The sequence below is a fragment of the Impatiens glandulifera genome, chromosome 5, assembly GCF_907164915.1.
Source record: "Impatiens glandulifera chromosome 5, dImpGla2.1, whole genome shotgun sequence".
NCBI lineage: Eukaryota > Viridiplantae > Streptophyta > Magnoliopsida > Ericales > Balsaminaceae > Impatiens > Impatiens glandulifera.
The window spans coordinates 10,227,921-10,253,731 of record NC_061866.1 but is presented as its reverse complement, the minus strand read 5'-3'; the positions used below and the strand labels follow the sequence as shown (position 1 = coordinate 10,253,731).

Here is a 25,811-nt window from a genome sequence, read left to right as displayed (position 1 = left end):
TCCTATCTCTTCAACAACTTTGTCTGCTCCTCCCTAATAAAATTTAATTAACATATAAAACACATTTCAAAAACTTAAATAAGACATTAAAATAAATAATAAAAAAAAACAATTTATTTGATCACAAAAAATTGAAAAAGTACCTCTTTAACAGCTTTGTTTGAAATTATAATTTATAATGTAATTTATTAAATTATAATATTTTATTTTTTATTAAATTAATACTATATTTTTATTTTTATATTAAATAGGTTTCATGACATAATTTAAGAATGATGAAAAGAAACCTACAAAATCACAAATTGCATTCTATGGAGGTCAACAACTTGATCCTTTTCTCTTATGTAGGAACCTAAATGAAATGAAATTCAAAATTCTTAAATCTGTACAATAAATATTCACCTATAAAATATATATATATATATATATATATATATATATATATATATATATATATATATATATATTTTGATTATATTCTTATAAAACCTGAATTATAAATCATAATATTTATTAAGTTACTTCTTATTTTCCCAATAAATACAATTAGGATATACTTACTTTCATTCAAACAAATAATGAAGCTGCTTTTGAAAAAAAAAAAAAAAACTTTAAGGAACCGAATTGAAATTTGTTTAAGAGAGTGTTGTTTAATATACAATATTTCTAGTAAATCAAACAAAGCATACATATAAACACAATCAAAAATACTTCATCGACAGAAAACCCTCCAGCAACTGGTAAAGGAGGATTGAAATGGAGCTAGACAAACATAATGATCCATTCCATAAAGCATGGTAACAATAAGAATAACATATGAACAGTTATCACAACTTAATAATAAGGTAAACTTACGTTATATCAGAAAGCTTAGTTGTCACTCCATCGACGTTTAAAATAGGTTCACCAATCCATATATCTTTGTAAGCTTTATTTGGTGAGAAATAGTCACAATAAAATCCATTGCAAGTGTTAATCTGCACATTATTAGACAAAGACAGATTCAACAGGGAGGAAAAATAAGAGCATTTAAGACAAGAAACTTACAACAGGATCAGGTGCATCATCTTGCTTGCACATTACAGCCAGTCCAAGCTTCTGTCCATATCTTGGGTTTATAAGCTTTATTTGGTGAGAAATAGTCACAATAAAATCCATTGCAAGTGTTAATCTGCACATTATTAGACGAAAACAGATTCAACAGGGAGGAAAAATAAGAGCTTTTAAGACAAGAAACTTACAACAGGATCAGGTGCATCATCTTGCTTGCACATTACCCAAGGCACGCCAGTCTCTAGCCCCACCGCCATCTCTGCTGCCCATTTCGTGTATTCTACACCAGGCGCCCCAATTTCATACTCCATGGGACCGTATTCATTTTCTATCTGTCATTAGACTCTTTTCAAATCAGCTACCTAGATCCCAATTGAAAGGAATTTATAATTAATCTTTATCTCAAAGGAAACCTGCGATAGAATTATAGGGCCCCCTGTGACTCATAGAGCTCTTCATCTTTCATCATATCCACTATCTTCTTGGTGAATTTTTCCATTGCAGCCTTCATTCATTACATTTTCAGTGTCAATACCAAAACTCATATTAACATAGGAATTGTGGAAATTACATTCATTGATGGAGGAACACCTTGAAAGGCTCATTATCTGTTCTAAAGCTGATGCCAGGAAACAGGAAAACCTCTTGGGGAGAAGAAGAATGTTGAATGTCTTCACAGAGAGAAAAAAAGAAAAAAAGGAAAAGAAGCAGATGAAGATCATAGATACTGTTTTACCTGACGAAGAAGCCACGTCCATGATATAGAGATCAAGAATCTACAGATTCATGTAGATCTATAAATGAATTTGGTACTAAATATCCAAATTCAATACCATGTCTTATAATAACAGCTAGATGCATTTCCAATTACACCATTTGAAGCGTGAATTTGGCAGAGTAAGAAAGAAAAAAAAATTCAAACTTAAAATGATACTGGACATCCTTTGAAGCGTGAAAAAATAGCTTACATCAATTGGCTAATGGGTTGTTGAGTTATATTAGTTATTTTTCTTCGCCTTACATTCTCAAGGTGTGTCAGTTGCACATTAACACCTCGCAAGGCCTTCTTAACCTGGAAATAAACATCAAGTTAGATCATCAAATGTAAGTTTCGGTTCAGGTCAGTTTGACACCTAATCATACATTTCTTATCAAATGTAGAAGAAAGCTGTAAATTACCTTGATGCGGTCTTGGTCAGATAAAGGCCTAAGTAGATCTCTAATATGGAATTTTTTTTGAATAAAATCTGTCACTGGAATGGGATCAAAAAATGCTCTTGCAAACATATCTACAAAATCAAAATTATATGTTGATTTCAATTCAATATACAACCATACAATTTCATGCATAATACTATAAAAGTCTATCCTCACATATTTTTTACAAAACCTTAATTAAGAATATCAATTGAATCTCCAACTAAGTGTGCCCTATTCATATCTTAACTAATAACTCGAGGACTACTTTGCATATTCTATCTTCAAGAACATTTCCCCTATACTATACCTAACCCTAAGACATGTTTGTTGCATTCATTTGGCCAAGATGATACCATGCTCAGATTGAGAGGCCACATAATCTTAATTAAGTGTAGTGCCTCATTCAACTAAATGTTTACCGCAAACTCAAGAATTCAATAAATGAACTGATCCTATTAGACAACAGAGAAGTACACATCATACTTCCACCATTTGGTTATGCTCAAGCTAACCAACATACAATTTCTTACATAGGTAGAAACTCAAATAATAAGTTTTGGAGTGTCAGGCTAGTTCTCCTTAATTAAAAAAAAATAAACTCAAATAATTATTTTGCAGGAAATCCTCTAGAAAAAATGAAAAAAAAACCCAAATAAAGAACTTTGAAGAACGAAAAGTCAAAATAAAGCATGAAAGAACAAAATGAGGAACTCATAGCCTAATATAAGGCTTCTTAAATAATTAAATGTGAATTGCTTCTTAAGGATTGCACTCTGTGAATTGCCAATCTCCAGAAGTGTTTTATAAAAAAAATGTTTAAAACTATATTTATATTCTATCTGATGACTCAATGTTTGAAAAACAAAAATTATTATGGAGTAGGGAAGTGTTACGATGGAGAAGAATTAGGGCTAATGTCCTTGGTTTGAGTAGCTGTTAGTGGCGATTACAGATAGAATAGTAAAGATTAGTTGTTGTTATGAAATGAATTGGTAGAAAACTCTTGTAGTGTTTCCTTCCTCTCCCAATAATAATTCTCAAATGCTCCTAGATTGTTAAGAGTTCTTATCTTCCTCCTTCATTCTCATTCTAGTTCTATTGTTCACCATTCAATTCAAGGTAATCTTCCCGTCGTTCTCATTCTAGTTCTATTGTTCATCATTCAATTCAAGGTATTATTTGGTAATTGAGCTAGGTTAACTGTCAATTTCTAATTAACAGTATTTTAGAAAGTTCAGAGAGACTTAACAAAGCTAAAAAACACAGAACCAGATAGGGTCAGTTTTTAACAACCATTCAACAAAAACTAATACTAAGTAGTTTTTTCACCAAGAAGCAATGCATATTATTGAAAAACAACCATATTAAACAGATAACTCACCTCAGATATTGCTTGGGTACATGAAAACCCTCACTCTATCCCCCAAATAATAGAAAGAATACAAATCAGTAAACCATAACAATACCATTACAATATGATCTAAAAGATACGAAATTGTAATTACCATAGATTTGGGAGGAAGGTTAGACTTGAACTTAGCTCGAACAACTCCACAGTTACCATGAGGACGTGAGACCTTCTCCCAACGTTCAAACATATATTACAATATATATCTGATATCTCACCTCAGATATCAGTGTGATCCGTTCTTTTCACCTTGGCCTTGTATATATAGGCAATGAAAAACATCAATGTTAACAACTTGATCATTTTCACTCTGTAAAGAATCACATTCATGAATTCCAATATCATCTTCATTCTTTAAAGAAGTGATGTTTGCAACAACAGCTCCCACTTCATTTTGAGTTTGCCAAGACAAGTCTCTTCTTACGATATCTGCATTATTGCTATTGGATTCCAGGAGGAAAGAGACTACTTTAGTCTGTGATGAAAAATCTTCATCTTTTACACTTGGCAAATTAGAAACATCCTTAGAAAAGTCTTCCTGTTCACCACTACCAGTTTCACTGCGTAAATACTCATTGGCAACATCTCCCTCTTCGTCGTGTTCAATATGTAAAGGATATATTTTGACATCTTCTTCCTTGTCAGAATTAGAAGAAACAGCAACACTTGCTTCATTTCCACCATGTAACAAAATGTCACTGTTCAAAGACACATCTTCAACGACATCTCTCATTCCATGAATTACACTTTGTAACAAAATGTCTTCCAGGTTGAATCTCTTACTTTCTCAACCTGTTCATTCACAGCATCATCAGCGTTGTCTTCTACTTTCTCACCCTGTTCAGTTGTGAAGTTCAATAAATACAATAGTCATGTATACATTCAACTTAAGGATATTACGATTTCTAAAAGAGAGGATAATCAGTCGTACCTTTTGTATCCTAAAATCGTGCCTCGCACATAAAGCCTAAAACGAAATCAGTGTGAGGAAATCCACATCTTAAACACAGACAGAGAAATGGAAATGGCAAGAGATTTCTACCTGATAGTTTCTCCTTGACGCCCCCTTCACCATGGCTATTGCTGTGAAGATTCTTATAGATGTAAAAAGAATTGAAGACATGTAGATAGACTACAAACCGATATTAAGCGATAGCCCCATCTGAGTAGGACGAAGGCTTTGGTAGAACCCTAGCCAATACTCTAGACCAAGGCTTGGGGAAAAAAAGGACCTTCCAACGACCGTATAACTGCAACAAAAATGGTAAAATAATAAAAACACAAATTTCATATATACACAAATAGATGACCGACGAAGAAGCACATCGCAGAGAGGACACCTGGTTGTAATAGAACAGAAGCACATCGCAGAGAGGATATCGTTTAACAATCGATCAGATCAAAAGGAAAAACCGACGAAGAAGCAGAACTCACCTGGTTGTAATAGAACAGAGATTACTTCATTATTCTTCGTTATAAGGAAATAGATACGTCTTTCCGGCAACATCGGCGACGGAATTCGTCGCAGGCGAAGATCCAGGCGATACGTAGGCAGCAGTAGAAGAAGCAGCAGCCATAAGCGTGAAGGAACCTTCGCTCCAAGTACGACGAATCGGATACGAAACGTTATTTCCCGAGGTGGAATGAGAACATTGTCCGCGAGATTTGTGAAGTGCACAACTGCAATTCTTGTGATAAGGACGGCGTTGGATTCCGGCATTGGCACCGGAGATGCATGCGTTGAAGAAGCCACGAATTAGGCCGTCTCCGGCAGCCCTTGTAGCCATTTGCTCGATCTCTTTTTGAAACGGAAATTTTGAAAGGAGAGAGAATATGTTAATGGTAGGTTAAAAGGTGGGACCGTTTCTTTGTTTTAGAGTTTCTAGCTATTCATTTAGGTGATCATTTAGATGAGCGCGTGATGTTCACCCTGAAACAAAATAATTAAGCATCATTATATATATATAGATATCAAAATTTATTCGACCTGTATTAATCTAAAGTAGGCCCACAAATATATAAACAATATATATTATATTACTATTGAGAAGTGCAAAGAGATGGAATAATTTAATATTAAATTATTAAAAATAATAATTAATAAAAAAATGGAAACTATCACTTTTGTCTCCATACAAAAATAAGACCGAACCAAACAAAAAAAAATCATGTTAGAGTCATGTATTTTGTATTTGTGTCAAAATCAAATCGAACCGTTTAACATTACTAATAAATATATCAAAATTGGTTCGACCTGTATTGACCCAAAGTAGGCATGCCAACCCGTTTATATATTTGAATTTTGTGTTTTCATTTCTTACTCAAACATTTATTTTGTACATTTTTTAAGCGAATTTGTGATTTATCTTCATTTTTATTTTGTATTAATATCATTTTAATTTGAAATAAAGATATGTAAATCAACTATATATGGTTAAATCGGGTAAATCATGTCGATCTGAAATGACCTAAAGTAGACCCGTCAACCAGTTTATAAGTTTCTTTTATTGAGTTTGTGTTTTCCTTTCTTAATCACTCATTATTTTTGTATAATTTTTTACAAACAAAATTTTGATTTATTTTTATTTTTATTTTTTGTTGATGTCATTTTAATTTGAAATAGAGATATATGAATTAACTACATAGGGATAGGGTTAAAACAGATCGACTTAATAAATGACTTAAAGTAGACCTGACAATCAGTTTATAAGTTTCTTTTGTTGAGTTTTGTATTTTCCTTTCTTACTCACTCACTCATGTTTTTTTTTTTAAAATACTTTAAGCGAATTTGTGATTTATCTTCATTTTTATTTTGTATTAATGTCATTTTAATTTGAAATAGAGAGAGGTGAATTAACTACATAAAGTTAAATCGAATCGACCTGAAATGACCTAAAGTAGACCCAACAACCCGTTTATAAGTTTATATTGTTGAGTTTTGTATTTTTCCTTTCTTACTCATTTTTTTTAGATTGTTTTGCAAACGGATTTGTGATTTATCTCCATTTTTGTTTTGAGTTGATGTCATTTTAATTTGAAATAGAGAGATTGAATTAACTACATAGGGTTAAATCGGGTAAATCGAATCGATCTGAAATGACTTAAACTAGACCCAATAGCCTGTTTATAAGTTTTTCTGTTGAGTTTTGTATTTTCATTTTTTACCCACTCACTTATTATTTTTATAGAATTTTTTTAAGCGGAATTGTAATTTAGTTTTATTTTTATTTTATGTTTATATAATTTTAATTTGAAATTGGTTATGAAAATTAAATTAAAAGAGATAAAAAGTTTTTTAAAGTTATTAGTTTTTAATCATTAATTAAATAATGTATATTATTTTATTAAATTATATATATAATATTTATAAAGTACAAATAATAATTTAGGTTTAAATATATTATCAATTTTAAGAACATAACCCTCATTTCTCCACTTTCTTTGCTTTTCCCTCTCCTTTCTTTTCTTTTCCATCCTTTTCTTTCCTTTCTAATGGAATTTGCTTATAAGTCATTGATCAAACAATCTTTTTCTTCTTCTTTATTTTATATAGAAGCTGTTGTAAAGTAAATAATTGAGAGATCGAGTTAGTTATAAAACGGGATATTAAATAATATTAAGAGTCACGAACTAAAAAAACTAAATTAAAGGAGAGAAAAATTCATTTATAAATTATTTAGTTTTTATATTTATTAAATTGATCTTTATATAATTTTTTAATTATAGTTAAAATATATATTTGTATTCTCTCTCAATATTTATTATACTCATCATTATTTTAACTCTTTTTTTTTAATTTAATATAATTATAAATTAAATTTTAAAAAATATTTTTACCTTATTCTTTACTTAAAATTTCCAAATAATTTATTGAAAAATATTTTTATACCTTATTTTTTAATTAAAATTTTCAAATAATTTATTAAAAAAATATTTTTATAACTTCTCTACATATTTATTATTTATATAATTAATTATTTTTCTTTTATTATTTATATATTTTATATATTATTTATTAACAATGATTAAATATATATAAGGGCAAATTACTTGGGTGACCCTCAAATTACTTTCATCGCTTACTTTTAGCCCTTAAACTATTTTTGAAAACAAATCGCCCCTTAAATTTTCAGAAAGGGTGTAAATTTTTTCGTTAAACATAACGATTTTAACTAAAAGTCCTCCAACAATTATGATAGTTTACTTTTGGCCCTCCAACTATTTTGATAGTTGATTTTTAACCCTTGAATTATTTCTTCCCAAATCTATCAACATATTCAATCTTGACTATTTTTTATTTTGTTTTATGACCAAATTTGAAAATTATTTGTTATATTGTAATCTATCAATGTTTTTTTTGACAATTATAATAGAGTTCTACATAATTGCAAATTTCTATTTTATTTTTTTGCCTTATACAATAAGATAAAAATTGTGAATGTGATTAAACAATTGCAACATCAATATCAGACAAATAATATTTATTAAAAAGTACTAAAAATATTTATAATCATGTTTTACACACTATAGTTTAAAAGCATAAAAAACAGTAACATTACAATTAAGAAGACAAAACATTGCAGTTAAAAAAACAAAAAATCTGCTCTGATAGTTTATAATATTCATATACTAAGCCCTAAAATATTGATTTTCCTATCATCATCTGCTTCATCCTCTGCTTTTGGTTAGTCACTGTAGTTAAAAAGAAAAAGACTATAGTTAAATAAACAAAAGATCTACCATATAATGTAAATACATTTAATCAATCAAACAAATCTACTTACATATTGGTTCTCTGCCTTTTTAATGCTCATCATTCCTTCTTTTACATCTTACAAGTTTTAGCATTGTGGCCTGAATTTCCAAACTTCTTACAGTGACCACATACCTCCTCAGCTTTTTCCCATAGTCTTTTCTCTCGTCTGGTTCTTTTCTTCTTGCTTTCTTGGGTCTACCTGGTTGAACCACACAAACAGGAGGATCCAACTACAATCCTAATGATGAAGTTGGCCATATATCTTTACCGTTGATTGGGTATAAGACGTGATGGTAAATAGTGATGAATAATTCTTTTCTGCAACACTTATCAACACATTCATGCACTTTTAGGCCATGTTGTTTTAAAGCAACTATAGCATGACAGCATGGTAATCCTGATAGTTCCCACAATCCACAACTACATATTTTTTTTCCTAACATCAACAACAAACTGATATCCATTAGGCCCCCTAACTTGGTAACCGTCCACACCATTATAAATTGACCTCCACTTAAAAGATTTTTTTATCCTTTCTTCTATAATTTTCCTAATTAATGGTCCAGTAGGATGATGATACTTAGACATGCTATCTTTTCTTCTTTGCATTATTTCCATTAAAAATTCTCTAATACCTTCCATTAAAGAAAGGATCGGTTTATCCCTCATCTCAAGTATATGAGAATTGAAAGACTCACATAAATTGTTTGTCAGCATATCACATTTAGTATCCGATTTAAAGAAAGCCTTACACCAATGTGATAGATGAGGGGCATTAGTCACCCACTTGAATGCTGCTTCATCATAATTTTTAAGAGATTCCATTGCCTTGTTGTGCACATCCACATTCGCACTTCCAGCAATTGTCCATAACATTTATTTTAACACCTTCCCTGGATGTTTTTTTTTGAAATTTCTATACAAATGTTGAACACAAAATCTATGTCCAGCATTTGGTAATACCTCAGATAAGGCTTTGCTCCGTCCCTAATTTCATTTTCAAGTGTATTAGTATATTTACATAATATTTACATAAAATAATAATATAAACTTAAACATATTAGTTTCTTACCTTTTGTTGATCTGATATGAACGTATACTAGAAAGAGTTAATTATTTGTAGATCCTTTGCTAGAAGCTCCATAAACCATTTCCATTGAACGATTGCCTCTCGCTCCATAACTACCCAAACTATTGGCCACCATCCATTGTTAGGATCAACCCCAATTGCATTCAACAATTGGCCTGGATATGGACCCTTTATATGACATCCATCCAATCCTATGATGGGACGACAATATCTAAATCCCTCCTTCAATGGGCCTAAACAACAATATAGACGCATGAATCTGCAGTTTCCATTTTCATTTCGGAAATGAGTGAACTCAACCTCCATAGTTGAGTTTGGGTGAGTTCGCTTAATAAAGATAAATATATAGCAGAAATTAGGTACAAATGAGATAACTATAGCTAATACATGGAGCAATATATTTAAAAATAATATATCTTAAGGAAGAAAACTAAGAACTAGGTATACAACAACAAATACTTACCGTATACTCGATTGGAACTAAAATCGCAATTTCTAGATCTAATCATCCAAACCATTGCTCTGAAAACTATGAACTTTATCTTCTGTCTCTCTTTATCCATCTAGAAGACCCTTCTCTCGCACCGATCGCAAATTAGGGCTTCTCTACTTCTCTAGCAGACCCTTCTCTCTACAAATCTATGGAAAAGAAGAAAGATGATATTAGGTAGGTAGGTTGTCGTAGAAAAGATGTAAAGTCAAGAATGATGGTTAAAAATGAAGAGCCGTTATGATAATTTAAAATGAGAGTTTTAATTATAGATGTTATGACATAACGGAAAAATTGATAGAAGGGCCTTTAGTGACCCTTTCTGGTAGTTTGAGGGTCAATGGTGATCTTTCAAAGGGGTAATTTATTTTAAAAATTAATTTGTGTGCTAAAGGTGAGCGATGGAAGTAATTTGAGGGCCACCCAGCTAATTTACCCTATATATAATACATATATAAAATTTTAAATTAAATTCAACAATCACAAGTGGTTTAATGGTTAAAGTGTTCAAATTTTAAATTTGAGACCAGTGATGTTAATAATATGATGGTATATGTGAGTCCAAATTTGAAGGATGAGAGAATTGTGCATGTGGGTGTCGTTATGAATTGAGAGTGATGTTAATAATATGATGATATATGTGAGTCCTCATTTGATGGGAGAATGGTTGTTTGTATTAAGGGTAAAATCAATACAAATTGCTCAAAATGAGGTCTAATGAGAGATCAATTAGAGAAAGCAATTTGATTTTGATTGGGGAAGGCCAAAAGTAAAAGTAAGATTGATACAAATTGTTCGAAATGAGGTTTAATAAGAGATCGATTAAAGAATGTTTAAAGTGATGTTACAATATTAGTAAGTCGAAGTTTATTTTGGTGGAATATTAGTTATTTTTAAATTAAAATATATTTTATTTAGTGTTAATCACGAGATTAGTAATATGAGAGGTCGATTGGGGAAGACTAAAAGTAAGGGTGAGATTGATATAAAATGCTAAAAGTGAGGCCTAACTAAAAGTGCATACTAGGAGTCGCATAAGAACTTGCTTTCATGAGGAGATGTCCATGCGGGTAAACGAGTTTCAACTCTTTTATCCTATTATAAATAAAGAAAGAGAGGGAATAAGGGAATGTGACTTATACAATCCCTTCCTCCATTCCCTCTTGTAACAAGACTATGGAAGATAGTCCCTTAGATCGGAATTGATTACCAAAGAGACGAGCGGGATCACATTGAAAATAATGAATTGTTGGGTTAGAAGAATTAAACGAATGTCATATAAAGAAGAAAGAATTTCGGTGGAATATTAATTGTTTTTAATTAAAATTTTAACTATAGTTTTATTTAACTATTATCAATATTATTTTGTGAAAGATAAGATATAATAATATGTGTGAGTCAGAATTTGAAGATGAGGGAATGTTGTTTGAATTGAGAGAGTGAGACAAAAAAAAAATACACACAGAAAAGAAAAACAACCACACCTAAAATTTTTGGATCACATTGAAAAAAAAGAATTGTTGGGTCAGAAGTATTAAACGAATAACATACAAAGAAAGAAGAAAAAAATTCGGTGGAATATTATTTGTTTTTAAATTATAATTTTAACTATATTTTTATTTAACTATTATTAATATTATTTTGTGAAAGATAAAATATAATAGTATGTGTGAGTCAAATTTGAAGAAGAAAGGAATCTTGTTCCAATTGAGAGAGTGACACACACACAAATACACACCTAAAATTTTAGGTATTATGCCCCTAGGCTGAACAAAAAGAAACCTTAATTTTTCTATTCTCACGCCCCTAAGCTGTCCATTTCATTTTTAGAAAATCCTAGCAAGAACACCTCTATTTTGGAGGTCACAAGCTTCTTGCCTATGAGATTTTTGGTTAGATCTCCCATTAAATCAAGGAAGCAACTTCAATTGTTCCACTTTCATTGTCTTTGTCTTTAACATTAATAATATGCATTGCCTTTGTTTTTCAATTTTTTTATGTGATTGTATGTTTGTTTTACTAGTCTAGTTTTAATTTCGTGTTGATAAAAAAGGGGCATTTCAAAAATTGAACTCGGGACCTCTCGCACCTAAGCGAAAATCATACCACTAGACGAAATGCCCTAGGGTATGACAAAATCGTAGACGAAGAATGAGAGTGACTTTTTTTAAAAGAAAAACTAATTATGTATATTTCATATGATCGGGGTTTAACTACCCAATTAATGTCTTAACATATGACTGAAAAACTGAGTGTGGATCTAAAATATTATCAACCATAAGCTCTAATGCCATGTGAAAATTAAACGCGGAAGATTTAATCGATCAAACAGATTCACAAGAATTGCAGATGAAGAACAATAATAGCTTTATTAGAAAAAAGAACTAATTCTATATATTTCATATCATCTAAGTTTATCTTATTAAAATGCTTTTCTCAAAAGTTCAGAGAAGGTTAAACATAGGTAGTTCAATGCAAGGTACTTAGTGAGTAGAACAAATTTATCAAAAAAATCATAAATTGAGGCATTTAGAGAATTGAAACTCGATATCTCTTCGAGAGAATCATACCACTAGACCAAATGCCCAATGAATTAACTAAATTACAAATGAAGAAGTGTATAAGAAATTCTTTAGTACCTTCATATGGACAGGTGCCGACCTCCCGGGCTACCTTGCATAGGTCAGTTAGGCTTCCATGATTTTTGATAAAGTCTAGGCTTAGGAGGGTTGAAATTAAACGAGACCAGAATTTGGTAAAGAATAATTAATTATGTTTATTTTATATGATCGGGATTTAATACCTAGTTAATGTTTAATTTACCATGACTGAAAACTAAACTAGTGTGCATTTAAGACATTGTCAACCGTAAGCTCTGATACATGTAAAAATTAAACGCGAAATATTTGATCGATATAACAAATTCGTAATAATCGCAAATGAAGAATGAGAGTAGAATTCGTGAAAAGAAAAACTATATATTTATGTACATTTTATATGATAGGGGTTTATTGTATTTACATATGACTGAAAATTATATAGTGTTGATATACAATTTATCCCCTGTATTATATATAGAGAGGTGATACGGGAAACGAATCTGGGGAACAAATCCATCAGCAAATCCCCGTGGCATGACATGTAAGTAAAAAAATAATTATTTTTGCTTTCTTTTTCCACGTAAGATAATTCTCCCTAATTTCAAACTCCCTCTCATTTCCTCTCAAACCTTCTCTTTCTTCAATCCATCTCCGCTCAAACTCCCTCTCATTTCCGCTAAAACCTCCCTCTCTTCAATCTATCTTCGTTCAAACTCCCTCTCATTTCCGCTCAAACCCTAACCCTAAGTATATATTGCTATTCAAACGAAATCCGCTCAAACCCTAATATTAAGTATATGCTTCTCTTCAAACGGAATCCGTTCAAATCCTAATCCTAAGTATCTACTGCTCTTCAAACGGTATCTACTCCTCTACTATTTCTATTCAACTTCTTCTTCTTCAAACGTTTTTCAACTTCTTCTTCTCCAAGCGTTTTTCAACTTCTTCTTCTTTAAACGTTATTATTCTTCTTCTCTTATCTATAAAATGTTTCCTTCTACAAACCTTAAGTGTTTTGTTACTAATTAACATATGGTTATTATCACAGTAAGTATGTCAACAATGACAGAGAAGAACAGTAAAGCTTTAGGTAAAATGAAAGCTTCAGATAGAGATGAAAGGTAACAAGAACTTATCGTTGTTATATTATTTTCATTAATGTGTTTTCATGTGTCGTATACGATGTTGCATTTGTGTCATATACTGTGTCCCTTGTTGATAAATATTAAGCTTAAACTGTTAATATTCTATTGTCTTGTGTGTTAGACTATGTTGTCATGTGTTTTTAGTTATGTTGTCCTATGTCAATTACAATACTATTGTCTTCTTTTTTATTTTGCAGAATATTTAGTGGGGTGGTATACGAATGGATAACTTTTTCGGTTGGTTCGGAATCTGTCGTACAATTTGGAGATATCTTGAACTTTTCCTTCGTATCTTTCATCTCTTCAGCCAAAGCAGAACAATTAACTTGGGATTTGGATGCAAGTTGTTGAACCTCTAGCATGATGAGAGTTAGATAGTTGTACCGATTTCTTTCAATTTTACACGCATCTGAATCATAAATGTTTGTGAATATTTGGTAATCTCTTTTCAAGTCTTTACGCCAACGGTCCAAGATATAATATGCAGGCACCTGATTCACTTTCATTTTATATGCCCTCTGAACTCAAACATTTGACATTGACATTTCAAAGTAACCAACCCTGGGTTGTACTGTACCTTGTAGGAAAAATCTCTCAAATGTTGTCCATTAATTTCAAGAATGCTCTTAGAAACTCCAAATAAATAAGTTGTGCCATTGTATTCAATTATAGACGTGTCACAAAACATTAACCCTTTGAATTCGTTCTGACACAACTTGAAAATGTCATTTGTGTAAACGCTTTGAAACTGCATTTCTAAAGAATAGTCACTTACAATTGGAATCATGAAATTAAAAGACTGAAAATCCAGTTTGTTTTCATTTTCCACGTTCTTCTTCAGTGCTCTATCAAATTGCTCAACAAACTGCTTCAAAGATGTTGTCGAAATAACATAATCATCGAAAAACGCATTGATGGTTTCACTTCTCTGGGATGTTGACATGCCTGCCCAGAAATAACATTTCACGTACACTGGAATCCACTTATGTTTTTCAATGTGCAAAGAGTTTAGCCAATTATTGTTTTCAAAATAAAACTCATGTATCATTTTCTTCCAATTCTCTTCACACTCTTCAATTGTTATCGAGTTATAGACAATGTTATTCAACGCCTTCTTAATGATTTTCTATTCGGTGTGAGCACCAAATTTAGTAGGGAGCTTCTTCATTATATGCCAAAGACAATAACGATGTTGGGTGTTTGGAAAAATCATATTAATGGTAATAGTCATCAATCGACATTGATCGGTGATTATTGCCTTTGGAGCACGTCCATGCATACATGTCAACCATGCCTTAAAAATCCAAGTGAATGACGCCACATCCTCACTATATAATAAACCACATCCTCATTATATAATAAACCACATCCTAGAAAAATGGATTGTCATGATGGTTAACACTGACAAACGGAGCAAAATAAATGTCATAGCGGTTCGTCAGTTACGTTATGTCAAAGGTCATTACATCAGAAGAGTAATCGTAAGAAGCCCTGCATCTTGCATTAGCCCATAAAATATTCCTCATCCGTGATTCCTCATCAAGATCAAAGGTGTAATGAAAATTTAAACATCTATTTTGCATTTGGGTGAAATAATGAGAAACAGCTTCAGCATCGTCATTTCCTAACCTCGACCTCCTAGCTTCTGAGATAAAATTCTGACATGTTCTCTCATCAAAATTCAAATTATTATACCCTCCAACTTCAACTACAATTGATTGAAAACTTTTAGCCAGTGTTATTCCATCTTCATCAATTAATTGTAATATTCTCTACGCACTTGGATTTAAAACTTTGTGTGATCTAATATGTATAGAATTTGAAGGACTCAACGGATGGTTATGCTGAAGAATGACATTGAAGAATGACATTGCTAATCTAAAAATCAAAATCATTCCTCACAACAACGTTGATCCTGGCCTTACAATCGGTCTTGGTGGAAGGTCTAAGTTGAAATATATTCTTCTCCATTGGCGTAAACGAACCACTCTTTGCACATCCAACAGAGAAAAATTTCTACTTGTCATCTAGTCCATTCTTCTTTCCCAACTTTTTGACTCCAAACCCCATTGATTGGGCATACAATCTATAAAATTCTTGAAGGTCATTTTTAGAAACAAACGTTATCCCAACCTTGGGAATTTTGTCTTCGGTACATAGTGATGATGGTTCATCAATAGGGCTACATAAGAATACAAAAAAGAGAAATCAACACAAATAATACATGACAACACATGAATAACATATTACAGTAATACAAGACAACATATTGGATAAAACGCATGAAAATATATTGGATAAAACACATGAAACTATAGTTTAAAATATGGAACACCATATTACAATAATACAAATGACAACAGAATATTAACATTTCGAGCAACTTAAATATTTACAACACATGACAACAACGTATAAAAATACAGGACGACATAGTTTAAGACATGGGACATCATAGTTTAAAACACGGGACAACATAGAACAAAACATATGACAACACAAGCCAACAAAAATATTAACAGTTTTACACAGGTTCTTGAAAATAACAGAATATTAACAGTCTAGCTACATAAACAACAAAAAGATATACATATATATGCCCTCGGTTGTTGGTTCCTACACATAACAATCACAAAACAACAGAAAAACGTGAATCTCTTGAAACAAATAGAAGAACAATGAAACAAACAAAGAAAAAAGTAAACTAAGATGACAGAGAAGATATACCATTAAAAGAAGAAGTTAAACGGACAATGACGAAGACAAATATAAACAAAACGTAGATATCTAAAAGTAGTGATCTCTTCAAACGAACAAAATAACAGTAAGAAGCTAAACGGCGAGGATGAAGACGAATCTAAAGAACGGAAGGAGAATAAGTTAAACGGTGTGCCGAGGGTGAAGAAAATGGAAGAAGAAGAAGGAGGGTTTTGTTTGATAATGAGCTGAAAATGAGATGAGTGTTTGCTAGAGAGAAGATGTAATTTTTTCTTTCCTATGTGGCATGTCAAGTGGATTCGCTCATTTAATTCGTTCCTTATATCATTTCTCTTATATATGATTATATATATTTGTCTAAATAAATAAGATAACTTTATTAATTAAAATATTTATATTTTAATCTAGGTAAAATAGAACAAATTGTTAGTAAAATTAGAAATAGGGAAGTATGACATTTATTCATCTCAATATTATTAAGAAAATGAATTGAAACAATTAGTGGGGTTAAACATAAGTAGTTCGGGACCTCTCGCACCCTAAGCGAGAATCATACCACTAGACCAAATGCCCTTTATTATGAATTATGATTATACACAATTACAAAATGCTCACCTTTTATTTGGACTTGCGATGAGAAATGCGTAAAGTAATTATTCTATTATGAAATCGAAATTTTTGTTAGATATAAACTATACTTTATAGTCAACCTCATCACGTACATTCCTGTTAAATCTCAACCGAGATGAGAATAAAATGATAGGTTGAAATAAATCTCTTTAGATTTTTTCGAGAATAAATCTCAATGACAAAGAGTCGTTACTTACTTTTTATCACAAAATTAGGAAAAATGATTAATGTTGTACGAACGCCAAAAATTATAGATTATATTTTTATGAGTTTAGTGATTGGTTACGTGTGAGAAAGAGCCTAGACGCTATGTCTCACAAGGCTCATCTAAATCGATGGTCTCTTCTATAACAATTTTTTTTCTTCCATTTTTAGAATATAATCTTACACTTTACATTATATACAACTTTACCTTTTCATGTTAATCTTAGTGCTAAAGGGAATTGTTCACATTTGTGACAATAATATAGTTACATGCATGAGTATAAAAATATAAAATAATAATTACAAATACAATGCTTGGAAAACCTTGATGGAATAATGAAAAAAGTAAAAGTGCACAAAATAATTAGTATTTACATATCACTGAAAACTAAAATAATCAGTCTATATATTCTATATATTTGTCTAAATGGATAAGATAACTTAATTAATTGGTATATTTTTATTTGAATCTAGGTAAAATAGAACAAATTGTTAGTATAAATAGAAATATGACAGTATTACAAGTATTTATCTCAGTAGTAACAAAATGAAAGGAAGCAACTATTAGGGTTAAACATAGGTCAGTAAGGGAAGATAATAAAAGAAACTTTTTTTAGACCAAATGCGCTAACATGTTAGTTAATTAATATATTTTTATATGACTAAAATTAAAATAGTGTTTATATACAATTCAACCCTTATATTCTATACATCTGTCTAAATAGATAGTCAAACTTAATTATTATATTTGATCTATGTAAAATATAAGAGTTTGCTAGTATAATTAGTATATTAGAAAAATATGACAAATATTTATCTCTATATTAGTAACAAAATGAATCAGAAGCAATTAGCATGGTTAAATATAGGTAGCGAAAACCCTAATAAAAACAAAAAAAAATTGGGACATTTTAATAATTGAACTCGAACCTCTCTCGCACTTAAGTGAGAATCATATAACTAAACCAAATGTCTTGTGCAAATTAACACCAATTAACTGTTGTTTTATTTTCATTCATACTTGAACAAGGCTTTAAAATATTGTATACTTAAATATATTGGTCCAATTAAGACTAGATGAGTGTTTGGTGGGCTGGGATGAGGTAGCTTAGCAGCCTATAAGTTAGCCTTAATAGATATTATTATATTTGTAACTAAATACACTAAATTAATTTAATTAATTCTAATACAAAATTATTATATGTTTTTATAAAATATAGGATGTTAATGAAAAAATAAGTTAAATTATGTCCAACAGGTTCATTGGAGCTGACTAATATTCTCATGTTGATTTTATATCACAATGTCTTAAAAAACTTTAAAATATGTTTGTTCTTGCTCTTCCGGCTAAATTAGATGTGGGTCGATATGATATACAAAAACTTTATTTAACCTCGAAAATTTTGGTAAAGATTAAATTATATTAATTTTTTTTGGATGTGTGAATGGAGATGCTAACCTGACCCAAAATCATGACATTCACTCTAATTTAAGATGTTCTAACTAAAATATATGTATGATACAAGTAATATACAAATCATATCAAATATTTGTGGTATAAAGAGATTTCAGTACGATATTAATATTATAGTGTTCATACCGTAAAAAACATATCTACATATAAAAAAATATTCGAGTATTTGTGAAAAATGTAGTCACGGTGAATGTGCAAAAGATATTTTGAAGCTTACCTTAGATTACAGCTAAAAAACATATTTGTCGAGAACAAGCGAGTTACGATGTAGCAAAGAAATTTATTCTTTAGTCGAAGAAAGGTAGTCGAGAAGTAAATGAAAAATATATTTGTCGAGGACAAACAGGTTATGATGTAGCAAAGAAATTTATTCTTTAATCGAAGAAAGATAATTAGGAAGTTAATAATACAAAATTTGTAAGAAAAAGAGTATATATCATGAGAGGTGAACCTTAAATATTTCCTGAGTATAAATGAATTTACTAAAATTGATTGGTCTATTGAAAACCACTCGGTGTTGTCGGTGTTGAAATATATTGATTCGATAAATTCTTCATTTATAATTTTGTTAATTATTTATTTATAAATATTATTTTATTATATACTAAAAATCATAATTTAAAAAATGAATACAAATACTGATAATTCATTATTGATAATATAACTTAGTATAAGTCTATAAGGTACTATTTTTCTGGTATACTGTAAAAATATATATTTTCAATATTTTATGGTAAAATATTTTCGGTATATCAAAAATATCGGTAATTTCTTTTACCTAAATTAAAAAACTTTTTCTATACATTTATGCCTAAATTATTAACCAGTATTTAATTTTTTTTTTCTACAAATAAATCTTATAGGATTAAAGAGTCTCATCCTTCAATTTTTAACTTTGAATCCGATAAACTAAGTAATTTTTACGAGGATCCAAACTATTACTAATACAAATTTTTTAGGGAATATTTTTAAAGATGCTTTACCTAGGGATTATCTTGTGATTATTTTGTAACCTCGAATAATTTTTTATTTTTGACTCATACGTGGCATTGTTAAATGCATATGCAATTGGTTGTTGAGTTTTTATATAGGTTGATTTTTGATTTTGATATTGATATTGATATGATATAGAGTTTTGAGTATATTTGTTTAAATTTATTCCTTTGATATTTTTTTCATATAAGAACTCGAATTGGAGTTGAGTTTGAGTTTACTGCAAAATAATTGATGAATATTTTTTTAAATATGAAATTAAATATTTATTTTATATATAATTTTGTTTAATATAGAAGTCGTGTATAGTTAAAATTATTATCAAAATTCAAAAATTCAAAAAATATTTCAATGAAAAAAAAACAAATTAATCTTACCAACAATATTTTATTAAAATTTGGAACAAAAATTTATTATTGGAACATACCTATATTTACTAGCAAAAAAAAATGACCTAAAATTTAGTTGCCATCCCTCCATTCACTTACTCGTCTCTCCTCACGGCGGGGCGGCGTTGGGAAGCTGGCGGTGGAACATGTTATCTGATACTACTTTTCTCTCTGGTATATTTCTCAAGTTCAAATGATTCTATGAATTTATGATTATGTTTCTCTTCTTGATGATGCATTTACTCAACTGAGTGATAATAGAGTTTTCAATTTTGTATAAATATGAACTCTTCTAGGTACTGTTGTCTGTTCTAGAGGATAGACCGCCATGTTACACCACTATATGTCAGTCAGTAATGGGTTTTCAAATTAGTTTAATAATAATAATACATTATTGCTTTGCTGACAATCTCATTAAAATTCATGGTCAACTTTCAATAATCAATACCCTTTTCTTCCCTGAACTGAAGACAGACGATTATAATACTCTTTGTTTTCCAGTTCTTGGACTACAAATCCCATTACATACTTAATTTAGATCAGGTTACTTGAGGCTTGTGATTGAGTTTATTTTCAAGGATAGAAGGGATGAAATAAGATGAGACTAGAGAAAAGGAAGAACAGAAGGGGGTGAGGAACTAGAATATTTTTATTATTCAATTGATAATATGCATGTTTAACATTGACCACTATAAATAATAGTAGCTAGCATAATCCAAATGGAAATGCAATCTCTTAATTCTAATAAATAAATGATCATCTTCAGATATCAGAACAGTTATACATGGTCTTTTCTTTTCTTGGTCTTCAGGCTAGAGGCACACTTTTTTGATACATTTATGTCTAAATTATTAACCAACAACTTTCTCATTCTTTACACTAAAAGTTAAAGGAAAAGTTATTTTTTAAAAAAGTTAAAGGAATGGGATCTTTTTTTTTCAATTGCTCTTCCATTTTAGCATAAAATGCACCTTACTTTTGATATCAAAATGCTCTAGTCTACTCTGTTTTGTCAAATGAATACCGTCCTGATCCATCTTTTCTAGGTAATTGTAGCAAGAGTTTTATCGATAGCGGTTATGCTTTACAATATAGAAGTGGATGAGACCTAGAGACTAAGGGGAGACCTAGAGAAGGGGGACTATACAATCACTAATGAATTCATTCATACCCCTAACTGTCACAAGCTTATCTCATGTTAATAGAATGACAGTTTGCCTTTATTCACCACATGCTAACCTATACCCTTCCGCTGTACCTAACATGTGATAGTAATATTTGCAAAGATGCTTTTTCCTTGGAGTTGTCTGGTGGTTATTTTGTATCCTAGGATATATTTCATTAATTTTTCTTTTTGTCATTTGTGGCATTGTTGGGTTGCTACAGACTTTGATTAAACCAGCCTAGTATTTCCTGGTTGACCATCTGTTATATTTTTTCATACAAGTATTGTTTTGGGCTCACTTGGACAATTATATTTTTTCATACAAGTATGTCGCATGTTTTTATTGTCCTGCATTTTAAGTTGGATGGGGTTTTCAAAAGAGAAATTCATATTTAAATAGATTTTTTTACTAGATCTGATCCCAGTTTAGACAGAAAGGCGATGTACTTTTATGCTTATTTGATGCTGATATATTCAGACTCATTTTAGTGGAACCTTATATAATCTATCTATCTATCTATCTATCTATCTATCTATCTATAGCTTGTTAACTATTATGTACTATCACCTGAATTTAATCTACACCTGAGTTTGATCCAGGTTCAACCTAGTACAGTTCTTGCAATTTTATTTTATTTGGTTGGTGACCTGAAGCATTGTTTTATGATTAGAACAAACCTTTGTTTCTTAAAATTGAGCACTGCCAAAAATCTTTCTATTCAGGAAAAATAACGCACCTAACTAGGTAAATACTATACTTTGCTCCATTTTAGAAAATGATTACCAGCCTGTTATATCTTTTTGAGGTAGTATTTACAAAAATTCTTTTTCCTTGGAGTTCATTTGTTATTTTACTTTATGCCTTATGCAACAATGTTATATTCAAGAAATATTCTTTCTAACAGGTTAATTGGACCTGCGTAATTATTGAAGTTGACTTTTGATCACACAATTTTTGTAATCCATGAGAAAAGAATTTTAAAATGGGTTATAGAGAAAATATTCTAAAAATCTAATGACTTAGTGAAGGAGGGGCATTCATGCTTTTCTTGGCCTTTAGGCTAGAGACACACTTTTCATACATTTATGTCTAAATTATTAACCAAAAACTTTCTCATTCCTTATACGGTGTTTGGGGATTCAAACGTTCTACAGAAGCAAAATCTTTCATTTTAACATAATATGCACCATAGTTTGTAAGTTAGTGAAATGCCTGTTAATCTCTTCTAGGTAATATATTTAAAGATGATTTTTGCATTCATTTTTCTTTTTGTCATTTGTGGCATTGTTATATGGATACTACAACTGGATGTTGGGTTTCTATAGAGTTTGATTAGATCTGCGTAATATTTACTGGTTGAATATCTTTGTTTTTCTTTCTTTTTGCACAAGTATGGTTTTAGGTTTGGATAGGTGTAAAATAATTAAAGGAAAAGTATAGATCTAGCATTGAGAAATGGTTGACTTGTCCTAGTTTTTTCAATTACTTTAAGGTGATACATACTGTCATCTAGATGGTGTACATGGACTAAAATGACAACTTGAACCTCAAATGTAAGAAGATAAAAAACTCAACAACTTGAAACTCAGATGTAAGAAGATATAAAAATTCAACAGTTGGGGCATTCCGAGAATCGAACTCGGGACCTCTCGCACCCAAAGCGAGAATCATACCACTAGACCAAATGCCCGTACATACAAATTGAGCTAATATTGTAAAGAAGAATGTACTCAAGAGACTTAGACATTGGTCAATTCATTAAAATCGTCTACATTGTCTTTGGGGGTTAACTTTGGTCTTTGGGTTATATAGAATTATCACTTGCTTTATTGTATACATTTGATATGTTTGTAACAACCTAATGATATTGCATTACATCTTCTCTATGCATTGTTTCTGTGAAGAGTTAACCTGAGTGGTTTTAGTTCTGAAGATAAGTACTTTGTCTCAGACCCTGTTCAACAACTTCTCCTCTTTTGTCAATTTGTTGCACATATGATTGATTCATAATTTTTTTTCATCTTTAGGTACTTCTCTAACATTCCTTGGCATTGCTGGTAAACATATCTAATTTTTATTTTTAAAAAGGTCAACTTTTCAATAAAAAGAAAACACAAGAAGCGTTTAAAGAATTATAGATTGAAGGGAGAAGAGAAACAAAAACAACAGTACAGAAGGAGAAAAAAAAGGCTAAATGCAAATAGGATAAAAAATTCAACTTGTACAAAATTCCCTTTTTCGGATAAAGCATTTAATTCGTTCAGTTCCAAAACTTTTCTCTTGGAATGTTCTTCTATTCCTTTTTTTCACTTTGATACCTGATACATATTTTTTAGGTAATATTTTTAAAGATGTTTTTGCCTTGGTATTGTGATTATTTTGTATCCTAGGATATCTTTCCATTAAATTCTTTTGTCATTTGTAGCATTGTGAAATGGATACCATATTCAACTACTGGTTGTTGGGTTTCTATTGAATTTTGTTAGCCTTGCGTAATTTATTAGTTAAACATATTTTTTTTTCTTTCTTTTCATACAGTGCGTAATTACTTGTCATAGTTTTTTCAATTACTTAGATTTGTTTTTCTGCCTACAGGTCTAATACAGATTGTCATCTAGATGATGTAAATATTTTAAATGACAACATGAACCTCAAATCTAAGAAGAAAAAAAAATATCGATTTTAAAAAGATGGGGCATTCCGAGAATCGAACTCGGGACCTCTCGCACCCGAAGCGAGAATCATACCACTAGACCAAATGCCCAGCTGCCAAATTCAGACCATAATGTAAAGAAGAATTATCTCAGGAAGCTTAGACTTTAGTCATTTAAAAGTTCTATGTGGTTTTGGAGCTTAACAGCCAATACATTTGAGGCAGGTAAGTTCGTCTTGATCTACATTTCAAGTTCTTTTTTTTTTTTTTAAAAAGGTCAAATTTTATGACTTTGGGTTATCTCGCATTATTAGTATTAAGGAATATGTTACAATGACTATGAAACCAATTCCTTCCTTCCCTGCTCTCTTGCTAATGTTACAGTTATAAGTTTTATACAATTGTTTCTAATTATGATTATAAGTTTTATACAATAGTTTCTAATTATGATTTTAGAATGACTATGAAACCAATACTTGAGATCCACTATTCCAAGTAGAACACAAATTGAAGGGGACTCATTTGGAGGTGGTTTGAACCCCTGATCCGAGGTCAAAAAGCTGTCTTTTAGTCACTTACTAAGGTCTATTTTGAGAACCAAAATTCGCAGCTATCTCATCCTATGATCAAATGTGAAACAAAAAAATTTCTGAACTGTGTTAGTTTGTTTTTTACTTCTTATATGTATTAAAAACATCTTATTTTCGCAATATATATGATCATTTTCATAAACATAAGTGATAAAATGAGACCTTCACTTCTTTCTTTATTGAAAACTATTTTTAGACGTTTATCCTTTTTTATAGGGGCAGCTCTGCAAAAATTAAAGACATGAAAACTTGTATATTTATTTTATTTTGGGAATGTAAAAGATTGATAATATGATGATGGGGTGTAAGATATTTTTGGGATTTCATTGTCTGGAAACATCTTATTAGTTGGTTAGAGTAAGTTCTTTTGGAAGAAGGTAGAAATTGAGAAATGGATCAAATAATTTTGTTAAAAATTTAGTTCCTCTGGCCAACAAAAAAACGTTTGACATTTTCATGAACTACTTGGGCTGATATTACATATTAGAATGATGAATTATTCTCTCTTGTTCAATTCAAAAGAAAAAATAAAGCCCAATGCCTGCTAGAACTCCTAAAATATCCATGACATGACAAACAAGGACCCTTGTATAAACATTCCAGTGACTTCCTTGCATAGTTTCAAACCAAACAATCCCAGATATATCTTTCTGAGTATCTAATGGATAGTCAATGTAGGAGTGAGAATGATATCCAACTCATTTCATGGTGTTTTGCTGATGTAATAATTAGTTGGAGCTCTATTAATAAAATTATTCCCAATAGTTTCTGATTATGTTTCCAGATTTTCTTTACGAATGCCTAATATAAGTTAGAGCACTGAAAAAACAAAGTTAATAAATACCTGATTCAGAAGATCTGTTCTTGAGGTGTTGTTGAAATGAGAGCTAATATTTTTTAATTGGTTACTTCTTCAAATTCTCATGTTCAGGTTTTGTGTCTAGTTTAAAAAATAAAGAGTTCCTAGATATACCATTGTGAGAAAAATTGTATCACAAGCGTTGGGGCATTCCGAGAATTGAACTCGGGACCTCTCGCACCCTAAGCGAGAATCATACCACTAGACCAAATGCCCTGTTGCTCATGTAACTAAGTTTTTGATAAATAGTTTTATTTATTAGTGTTGATTTTCTTACTTTGTTTTTTCTATTGGAGTTTACTTTTCTACATTGTTGAGTTGTTTTTCATTTTATGTTGCATTTTCATTATTCTCTTGCATATGTATGTTGGATGGGTTTTCAAAATAGAACTA

At 30.5% G+C, this 25,811-nt stretch overlaps 3 non-coding genes and 1 pseudogene across 3 annotated transcripts; all 4 read right to left on the bottom strand.

The window, feature by feature from the left end:
* Positions 1 to 701: 701 nt before the first annotated feature.
* LOC124938993 lies at positions 702 to 1,811 on the bottom strand (annotated as a pseudogene).
* A 21,123-nt stretch (positions 1,812 to 22,934) lies between these two features.
* On the bottom strand, positions 22,935 to 23,006 carry TRNAP-UGG. The gene has a single exon. It is a non-coding gene; the product is annotated as a tRNA-Pro (tRNA).
* A 1,002-nt stretch (positions 23,007 to 24,008) lies between these two features.
* TRNAP-CGG lies at positions 24,009 to 24,080 on the bottom strand. Its single transcript has one exon. It is a non-coding gene; the product is annotated as a tRNA-Pro (tRNA).
* Positions 24,081 to 25,562: 1,482 nt separating this feature from the next.
* Positions 25,563 to 25,634, bottom strand: TRNAP-AGG. The gene has a single exon. It is a non-coding gene; the product is annotated as a tRNA-Pro (tRNA).
* Positions 25,635 to 25,811: the final 177 nt, after the last annotated feature.